Genomic DNA, 11185 nt, shown 5'->3' with positions numbered 1-11185 from the left:
TGTTTATTCCTGTTTCTTTCTGTTTGCTTCCGTTTAAGAGTTTTTCAACAGAATACTGGTCACACGTAAATACGGTTCACTTTCATAGCAGCCATTTACAAACAGCATGAACGTTTTTCTTGTTGTATAATTCCTTCTCGCATCTACGTGCTCTCTTCTCACCTTTTACTTAGCTTGTGGAATTCAGTGCACAACACATCAGCTGTCAGTGACCAGGCGGAAAAACATTTCCAAGCCAAACCTTCATATCATAACCGCTAACCGCTAAACACAGCCTACATCGTTGTCACCATATTAGCTAACATTAGTAACGTCATAGTCGACATAGCTACTAGTACTTATGCCTTAGTAAACCCACTACAATCTTGCAGTACAGTGTATGGTCAGCAAGCAGTTTAGCAGTAACACCCGCGGGCCCCGGTGGCAATATATAAAACCAAACGCTAGCTTTGACTTGGAAGGGTTCCAGTGTTGGATAGCCATAGCCAGCTAGCAACATAGCATCGCTCTCTGAGCCAGATGTTTGAGTAGGCTAAAGTAGCTAGGTGCATTTGCTAGCTAAGTCAAAGTGAAAATAAGAAAATACAACTAAATATAGCGATCTCTCTCTCTCTCTCTCTCTCTCTCTCTCTCTCTTTCTCTCTCTCTCTCTCTCTCTCTCTCTCTCTCTCTCTCTCTCTCTCGCTTATCCTTCATTTTTAAAGAAGTTATTTTGTTTTAAAGCTGTTCTTCAACTATAGTATTTCTCTCTTTGCTAACTAGCTGTAGCTTATGCTTTCAGTACTAAATACATTTTCTTTGATTGGGTGGACAACATGCCATTTCATGCTGCAAGAGCCCTGATAGGTTGGAGGACGTCATTCGTAAGTTGTCATAATTACTGTGTAAGTCTATGGAAGGGGGTGAGAACCATGAGCCTCCTAGGTTTTGTATTGAAGTCAATGTACCCATAGGAGGATGGAAACTAGCTGTCCTTCGGCTACACCCTGGTGCTACCCTACAGTGCTGTTGAGGCTACTGTAGACCTTCATTGCAAAATAGTATGTTTTAATCAATTATTTGGTGACGTGAATATATTTAGTATAGTTTTATTTAAAATTCACTGAAGAGCATGGTACTCCCTTTCCTCCTCTCAGGAGCCTCCACTGCTTAGAGATAAGGTTAATGAAATCAATAACTTGCTAACGTCAGATAACATTCACATACAGTGCCTTCAGAAGGTATTCACAACCCTTGACTTTTTCCAAATTTTTTTTGTTACAGCATTAATTTAAAATGGATTAACTCTAGATTTTGTCACTGGCTTACACACAATACCCCATAATGTCAAAGTGGAATTATGTTTTTAGAAATGTTTTCTAATTAATTAAAAATGAAAAGCTGAAATGTCTTGAGTCAATAAGTATTCAACACCTTTCTTATGGAAAGTCTAAATGCACTGTACACAAATATAAATGCAACATGCAACAATTTATACAATTTTAATGACTTACAGTTCATATACACTACTGGTCAAAAGTTTTAGAACACCTACTCATTCAAGGGTTTTTCTTTATTTTTACTATTTTCTACATTGCAGAATAATAGTGAAAATATCAAAACTACAAAATAACACATATGGAATCATGTAGTAAGCAAAAAAGTGTTAAACAAATCAAAATATATTTTATATTTGAGATTCTTCAAATAGCCACCCTTTGCCTTGATGACAGCTTTGCACACTTTAGGCAGTTCAAACCGAGGTTCATCCATGAAGAGCACATTTCCCCAGCGTGCCCAGTGGCAATCGAAGGTGAGAACTTGCCCACTGAAGTCGGTTACACCTCCGAACTGCAGTCAGGTCAAGACCCTGGTGAGGACGACGAGCATGCAGATGAGCTTCCCTGAGACGGTTTCTGACAGTTTGTGCAGAAATTCTTCGATGGCTGGTCTCAGACAATCCCACAGGTGAAGAAGAGGGATATGGATGTTCTGGGCTGGCGTGGTTACACCTGGTCTGCGGTTGTGAGGCCGGTTGGATGTACTACCATATTCTCTAAAATGACATTGGCAGTTTATGGTAGAGAAATTAACATTCAGTTCTCTGGCAACAGCTCTGGTGAACATTTCTGCAGTCAGCATGCCAATTGCACGCTCCCTCAAAACGTGTGACATCTGTGGCATTGTGTTGTGTGACAAAACTGCACATTTTAGACTGGCCTTTTATTGTCCCTAGCACAAGGTGCACCTGTGTAATGATCATGCATATCAAGAAGCTGATTAAACAGCCACACCTGTCAGGTGGATGGATTATCTTTGCAAATGAGAAATGCTCACTAACGAATGTAAACAAATTTGTACACAACATTTTAGAGAAATAAGCTTTTTGTGTGTATGGAAAATTACTGGGATCTTTTATTTCAGCTAATAACACATGGGACCAACACTTTGCATGTTGCATTCATATTTATGTTCAGTATAAGTTCAGGAGTAAAAATGTGCTTAAAAATTCACATAATAAATTGCAAGTTACCTCATCTCTGGACCCCACATATACAATTATCTGTAAGGCATCTCAATCGAGCAGTACATTTCAAACACAAATTCAACCACAAAGACCAGAGAGGTTTTCGTTAGTTGCTAACCAGTCAATGTTCAGGTCACCGAAAAAATAGACCTCTTAACATCGCACACACAAGCATTTTACACACATTATCTAGATACTGACTGTTAGCACTTGACAGCCTATATAAACACCCTAAAATCATAGGCTAAAGATGAGGCAGGTAGACTTGCAACTACAACACTTGAACACTTGACATGAGATCATCTCTAAGTATTATAGGGATATGGCTCTGAACATATACCACAACAGTGATGCGTTGTGTTGGATTTTCCCCAAACATAACGTTTGTATTCAGGACATAAAGTTCATTTCTTTGCTACATTCTTTGCAGTTTTACTTTAGTGGCTTATTGCAAACAGGATGCATGTTTTGGAATATTTTCATTCTGTACAGGCTTCCTTCTTTTCACTCTGTCATTTACGTTAGTATAGTAGAGTAACTACAATGTTGTTGATCCATCCTCAGTTTTCTCCTATCACGGTCATTAAACTCTGTAACTGTTTTAAAGTCACCATTGGCCTCATTGTGAAATCCCTGAGCGGTTTCCTTTCTCTCCGGCAACTGAGTAAGGAAGGACACCTGTATCTTTGTAGTCACTGGGTGTATTGATACACCTTCCAAAGTGTAACTAATAACATCGTGCTCAAAAGGATATTCAATGTCTACAAATAAGTGTGCTTCTTTGCGAGGCATTAGAAAACACTAACTGTCCTAACTGTCCTCTCATGTCGCAAGGGGGCGGTGTTGCAATCTACTGCAAAGATAGCCTGCAGAGTTCTGTCCTACTATCCAGGTCTGTACCCAAACAATTTGAACTTCTACTTTTAAAAATCCACCTCTCTAAAAACAAGTCTCTCACAGTTGCCGCCTGCTATAGACCACCCTCTGCCCCCAGCTGTGCTCTGGACACCATATGTGAACTGATTGCCCCCCATCTATCTTCAGAGCTCGTGCTGCTAGGCGACCTAAACTGGAACATGCTTAACACCCCAGCCATCCTACAATCTAAGCTTGATGCCCTCAATCTCACACAAATGATCAATGAACCTACCAGGTACCACCCCAAAGCCGTAAACACTGGCACCCTCTTAGATATCATCCTGACCAACTTGCCCTCTAAATACACCTCTGCTGTTTTCAACCAAGTTCTCAGCAATCACTGCCTCATTGCCTGCATCCGTAATGGGTCAGCGGTCAAACGACCTCCACTCATCACTGTCAAACGCTCCCTGAAACACTTCAGCGAGCAGGTCTTTCTAATCGACCTGGCCGGGGTATCCTGGAAGGCTATTGATCTCATCCCGTCAGTAGAAGATGCCTGGTTATTTTTTTTAAATGCCTTCCTCACCATCTTAAATAAGCATGCCCCATTCAAGAAATTTAGAACCAGGAACAGATATAGCCCTTGGTTCACTACAGACCAGACTGCCCTTGACCAGCACAAAAACATCCTGTGGTGTACTGCATTAGCATCGAATAGCCCCCGTGATATGCAACTTTTCAGGGAAGCTAGAAACCAATATACACAGGCAGTTAGAAAAGCCAAGGTTAGCTTTTTCAAGCAGAAATTTGCTTCCTGCAACACAAACTCAAAACAGTTCTGGGACACTGTAATGTCCATGGAGAATAAGAACACCTCCTCCCAGCTGCCCACTGCACTGAAGATAGGAAACACTATCACCACAGATAAATCCACTATAATTGAGAATTTCAATAAGCATTTTTCTACGGCTGGCCATGCTTTCCACCTGGCTACCCCTACCCCGGTCAACAGCACTGCACCCCCCACAGCAACTCGCCCAAGCCTTCCCCATTTCTCCTTCTCCCAAATCCAGTCAGCTGATGTTCTGAAAGAGTTGCAAAATCTGGACCACTACAAATCACTACTTGACAATCTGCACCCTTTCTTTCTAAAATTATCTGCCGAAATTGTTGCCACCCCCCTGTTCAACCTCTCATGTCACCCATTGAGCATTTTGGGATGCTCTGGATCGACAGCGTGTTCCAGTTCCCACCAATATCCAGCAACTTTGCAAAGTGATTGAAGAGGAGTGGGACAACATTCCACAGGCCACAATCAACAGCCTGATCAACTCTATGCGAACGACATGCCGCGTTGCATGAGGCAAGTGGTGGTCACACCAGAAACTGACTCGTTTGCTGATCCGTGCCCCTACCTTTTTTTAAGGTATCTGTGGCCAACAGATGCATATCTGTATTCCCAGTCATGTGAAATACATAGATTCGGGCCTAATGAATGTATTTATGTTGACTGATTTCCTTATATGAACTGTAACTCTGTAAAATATTTGAAATTGTTGCATGTTGCGTTTATATTTTTGTTCAGTATATAATCCATCCAATTTATAAAGCCCAAAAACTAGGCTCCGGTTTAGCTAAATATAAATTGTAAGAGAAGAGACCTCTGCTTGTCAATTAAAGTGTCAACTCGAGTGATGGCATTGTAATAGCTAATTTCCTTGAGAACCAAACTGCACCTGTTAAACTGGGCATGGAGAAGCGCGGTCCCGAGTGAAATTTGTGGGCGAGCTCTTTATGGCACGTCGCAAAAGAGGGGGAGCAAACTGGCACGAGCCTACCGTCGTTGTCAGGGACGGGGTGCATCTGTGGAAAAAAGATAGGACATAACAATAGCATCATCCAGTTTCGGTGTACATTGATCCAGGGTGCGTCATAGGAAACGAACACGAACATGGCGCCCCTTTATATAACATAATGTACACGACACATGGAATGGCCAATATATTTTTTTGTTTGCTGGATTACGAAGAAGATTGTACAATAAAATGGAGTGGTAGGGGGGCAAAGGCGCGCTGTCTCCATCATAGGGAGGCGCGTCCACCTGCTGATACAGGGAGTCCGGGCTTGGGAAAAACATGGTGAGGTCGCACTCGCTGCATTGAGGAGAAGATACAGTTTCCGTCTGTCAAATAAATAACTGTAAATGGAATGATGACGACGGGAAAAGCGCAGCCCGTGTGAAAAGAGAGGTAAGTTAAATGTTGTACAATGACGAATATGGTTCTCAGTTCAGGGCAACACACTTGCATAAAGAATATGCAACGTCAAATAGCCTACAATTTCTTCGTCTGCATTCGAGAGAAAAGGGGGGAGGGTATTTCATGTATCACGTTAAATCAACATTCATCTGTTGTGTTTGTATATTTAAGAATGTATTTCATTGTATACAGTTACTTCACTTTTAAACTGTGCAGAAAAGCAATTGTCATAAAATGCATTGAAAGACAACATTCCTTATTAAGAAAAAAAAGTGATACCCTACATTGGAGCATTAGAGGTACCAGCAAACTGCACCCCATATCCCATCCCCCAAAACACACAGACACCACACACAGGCAATATGAGAATTGTCAGTCCAGGTCCTGGACAACCTTTGCAGTATTTGGCAGTGCTTAGTTCAATAAACAAGATGCTTAAACTTGAACATTTCACTGAATAATGTGCTCCCCTTGGCATGAAATCGACCATTGCTCTGTGCTCCCAGATTCATTTATTTTCAGCATGGAGTTCCCAGCTTTTCTTCTTTCCCTGTGGTTAGATGCTGTGTTCAATTTCTGTTCATATTTGTATGTGACATAAGGTCAGACCTGTCGCACTCGCATAAATGCACTCTTAGTGTTTACACAAAGGACAAGCAAATAAAAATTGTCTCAACATTATTGTTATTACAGTATTATTATCATTGTAAGATTAAATCTCGATCCTAATCTCACATGGATGGCAATAACATATATGGAGCTCTCTGCCAAATTGCAGGGATAGCACAACTAAATGATTCACCATCTTTCCAGAATAATGCCTGGTTAAAGCTATCCTTCACAGGTGGTTGTCCCTAAGAGGCAGAGTTTAACTCAACAACATTCCTTTGTGAAAGGGCTGGGGAATTGTTTATCAGGCTTAATTATGCACAAGTGTTAATTTGAAATTGAAGGTCATTTTTTTTGGTTTCATGTTTTTGAAAATACAGTAGATAAGAGGACGAAATACACCCTCTTAATTTAGCCCAGAGTGTCCCCAATAATAGGCACTGAAAATCCTTTAACTTGATCAGGTCTGTATATCAACTCAAGCAGGGTTCCTGCTAAGAGCTACCCATCCCAGTGCCAGACCTAGTACGTTTCCTTTACTGTCCCAATGTGTTGTTTGGTTGTCCAGCCCCAGGTCGCTCCATTGATGTTATAAGGTACTAAAGTAGTTTTGAAGAAACATGCTGTTTTTTCCCCATCCCATTTTGCCTATTATGTTTGAAAGTGAATAGGATTAGGCATGTTCAGGGTGAGACAACAACAATCCACTTAATGTAGTCCTCTGTGCCTCCGTTCTATGGGTTTTTGTCTTCCTTACTTCAGCAGCCCAATGTTCTCAGAGAGAACAGAGAGAGCAGGTCCTTGAAGGCTGGGCTGCACACAGCACTGCATTGTGTTTATCTGAAAGTAGTGCCAGAGGGGGAGGAGCGAGGCTGCCTGGGAGGTTGGGTGAAAGGTTGTACCAATACCTGGGTAGACGTCACACTGATTAACACATTTCAGTCTTCTATATAGGAGCCGGTATGTATGGTATAAACCGGTATTTCCCACCAGTTAAAATGACCATACAGAACATGAACAGACATGTTTTCATATGATTTCACCTGTTGAATAGTGGGCAAATGTTTTTGTGCCTGGTTGTCAGTCATTCATTAATTCACTCAGAGATAACCCTCTCGGCTCAGTACTGCATTGTTGCGGTGACTGTGGCGCTGCTTGGCATCGGAGGGAGTTGAGGTAGCATGCTGTAATTAACAGAAAGGTAACGACCCCGTGAGATGGGTGGCTCAGCCCTTTTTGATTACTTTCATGACCGCAGGGAAAAAGTCTGAACTGAGCTTCCTCTCTAGTGGGACAGACAGACAGACATTAGAGCAGAGCAGAGTGCTGAGATCTTTAGCTGCCCATGCTGGGCCTGTAACATTCACAATGCTTCTAACCTCTATCCTCCTCACTGGCAGGCAGATACAAACACCAACCCCACTGCTGTGATCCTGGATGACTCTGGTTTGTCTCTCTATGTCAAATTATGAAGGAATCACTTGCTGTATTTCTTTATTGAAAAATATCCTCTGTGTGACTTTTGCATATGGTATTATACACTGAGTATACAAAACATTAAGAGCACCTGCTCTTTCCATGACATAGATTGACCAGGTGAATCCAGGTAAAAGCTATGAGCCCTTATTTATGTCACTTGTTAAATCCACTTCAATCAGTAGATGAAGGGGAGGAGACAGGTTAAAGAATGATTTTTAAGCCTTGAGACATGGATTGTGTATGTGTGCCATTCAGAGGGTGAATGGGAAAGACACAAGATTTAAGTGCCTTTGAACAATGTATGCTAGTAGGTGCCAGGCATAGCAGTTTGTGTCAAGAACTGCAATGGGTTTTTGTCACAGTTTCCTGTGTGTATCAAGAATGGTCCACCACCCAAAGAACATCCAGCCAACTTAACACAACTGTGGGATGCATTGGAGTTAACCAATGGCGATTTTAGCACATCAATCTTGGTGGAGCAAAAATTATAATGTGGGATGCATGCCAGCAAAGCCACTACACAACACAACACTAAACAATGCATTCATTGCACTATAACGGTGACAAACAGTGGCCCACAAACTGTTAGGGCCTACCTAAAGCTGTCCCAACAGCAGAGTCCAAACAGCAGTCCCAACACCTTACCACTGCTACACCTGGCTATCAGCAGAGCCTTGTCTGGCAGCGAAACAGTTAATTCAGCCTCATTTACTGCCTTTCAGCCTCATTTACTGCCTTGCTTAAACAAATGTGGTTTCTACTGACAATTGAGATGTACAAAATATGGAATAAGGGCGGATAAGATGCAATCCGTTATTTCGATTAAGACATTAATGAGCAAGCTTGGATGTACGTAGTCAGTATAACTATTTGTTCAGCACTTTTGAAATGTACAGCGACAGAATTCAGAACATGGGCCGCTCTTACAGTGTTCTCCCTGTACACCAAGTCAGAACCATAGGATAAATAAAGGGGGCATATAAGCAGACAATTAAAGTTCTTACATTATGTGATGATTACATTTCTCAAAAACAGGTTATAGGCTACATGTGCACCACCAAGTCAGAACAGTAGGCGAAATTAAGAGGTGAAAATAGACCAAATTATTAGGGTGAGGCACATGGGCTACTAACAGCTTACTACACAATATACACTTAGTATTACTTTCTTAACTACAGTATACATATCTCCTTGGCATAGAACATCATTTATGCAGCAGCATACAGAACATTTTTGGACTCACCTTGTTGTACTGTGCTCACTTGAACAGGAAGGTGGCGCAGTGGTCCTTCGTGGGCAAATTTTGTCATCAAACTTTGTCATCAAAGTCTGGCATTCTCTGGATTTATGGTTCTTTCAAGACAACTGGGAACTAAAAAAAAAGTTGAATCATGATGACGTCATTGATCTTCAGGTCGTAGCTCTAGAAAGAGGCCTGAGATCCGATTTACAATTCCAAGTTGGATGAAAGTTCAAAACTTATCTTCCCAGTTGTAGCTCGTTTTTCCCAAGTTCCCAGTTGTCTTGAACTCACTAAAGTCAGATTTTGTAGTTCTGAGTTAACAATTGTTTTGAGCGAGGCACAAATCATGCTTCATTGACAGCAAGGCCAATGTTGAATGTATATCATTTTAAACTAAGAAAAGAGACCATTAAACTTAGACTTGGGACCACACAGCCACTCCACTGAATAGCAGGCTAATGATTGCTTTGCAATGCTTGCAGTTATCCACTGATTCCTTCCAAACAACTCATTGTTGAATTTGCGATTTCCAACTTGTTGTGTAATGTTTATGTCCAATGGCCGATAAGCACCGATACGTTTTATCTATAATTATTTATCTTCATATGACAAGGATTTAAAAGGATTTGCCAGTAGATTGGCGAATTGATTCATGATGATGACTGCTAGCTAAGATTTTGAAAGTATGATGTTCATAGTCCAATCAAAGCTACAGTAGATATAACGTGATTTGACTTAATTTTGTCTGTGGCCAATGACCTTGAGCCTTCTTGGATGAGCACTTCTAATGTAACTCTATGGCAGCACCCAAGGGGCTTGACATTTCTCTACCGTTAGACTTGGCGGTGACGTAGTGTTCCCATGAGTGACAGAACACTGAGCCAATCAAGGGGCAACGCTCCGTATCTTCTGCTGGCTTGCCCCACCACCACAGAAAGTACTGAGCTAGGCTGGAACACCGGCATTTTGTAGCTGCCTTATTAGGGTTGCAAACTTTGGAGAATATTCAGAGGTGGAAACCTTCTGTGAGAATTAACGGGAATATATGGGAATTAACGGGTATATATGTGAATTAATGGAAATATATGCAAAGTAATATTAATACCATTTAAATGTAGATGTTTTTTGCATTGCATATATTTACCATATGATATGGAGACAGAAACATAAACCTTTTACATTATCATAAGTAGACAAAATTAAAAAATGATTAAATCCTTCCAATATACATTTTTAAAAACAATTTAGTTTTTACAATTTACGAATTGATCTTTAATTAAATGAGTTGACTCTTTGCATGGGATGATTTCACTGAACAACAAAGAAAGGGAATATTGAATGATCCCCAATGATTCATCACATCTCCCAAAAACGTTTTCAACATACATCTGTGAATGATAGTCTAGAAACTAAAGCTTTGTTTGTCTTCCTCTCAGGCTTCCCGGTCTTCTCCCTGGACCTCCTCAATGTCCACCTCTTGAACATTAGACTCTGAGGCCTCATCTTCACTGTCACTTTCCAACCATGTTGAGGATGGTTCGTTGTCATCCTCAACGAGTACCCGCAAAACACCAGTCTCAACATCAACAGTGAAGAGTAGACTCTGGGATGCTGACCTTCTAGGCAGAGTTGCAAATAAAAAGCCATATCTCAGACTGGCCAATAAAATGAAAAGATTAAGATGGGCAAAAGAACACAGACACTGGACAGAGTAACTCTGCCTTGAAGGCCAGCATCCTGGATTTGCCTGTTCACTGTTGACGTTGAGACTGGTGTACTATTTAACCTGTCTAGGACACAGGTTCCGCTAACGAAACCCCCCCAACATTCCGCTGAAAAGGCAGCACGGGAAATTCAAAAATATTTTTGTTGAAATATTTAACTTTCACACATTAACAAGTCCAATACAGCAAATGAAAGATAAACATCTTGTTAATCTACCCATCGTGTCCGATTCTTAAAATGTTTTACAGCGAAAACACAACATGTATTTATGTTAGATCACCACCAAATCCAAAAAAACACACAGCCATTTTTCCCAGCCAAAGATAGTCACAAAAGCAGAATTAGAGATAAAATTAATCACCCTCCTTTGATAATCTTCATCAGATGACACTCATATGACATCATGGTACACAATACATTTATGTTTTGTTCGATAATATGCATGTTTATATCCACAAATCTCAGTTTACATTGGCGCCATGTTCAGAAATGCCTCCAAGATAT

The 11185-nt window shown here is 40.9% G+C and overlaps 1 protein-coding gene across 1 annotated transcript in view; it reads left to right on the top strand.

Annotated features, from left to right (window-relative positions):
• The first annotated feature begins 5225 nt into the window (after positions 1-5225).
• The window catches only part of LOC109892666 (neurite extension and migration factor), a 72896-nt gene continuing 66936 nt past the window's right edge, over positions 5226-11185 (top strand). Inside the window, exon 1 of the mRNA XM_020485371.2 lies at positions 5226-5616. The gene's annotated coding sequence lies outside the window, so the exon portion shown is untranslated. The remainder of the gene's footprint in view (positions 5617-11185) is intronic.

Source organism: Oncorhynchus kisutch, linkage group LG6 (assembly GCF_002021735.2).
Source record: "Oncorhynchus kisutch isolate 150728-3 linkage group LG6, Okis_V2, whole genome shotgun sequence".
Classification (NCBI taxonomy): Eukaryota; Metazoa; Chordata; class Actinopteri; order Salmoniformes; family Salmonidae; genus Oncorhynchus; species Oncorhynchus kisutch.
Note: the sequence above shows the minus strand (reverse complement) of the source record. Positions and strands in the feature narration are given on the sequence as shown.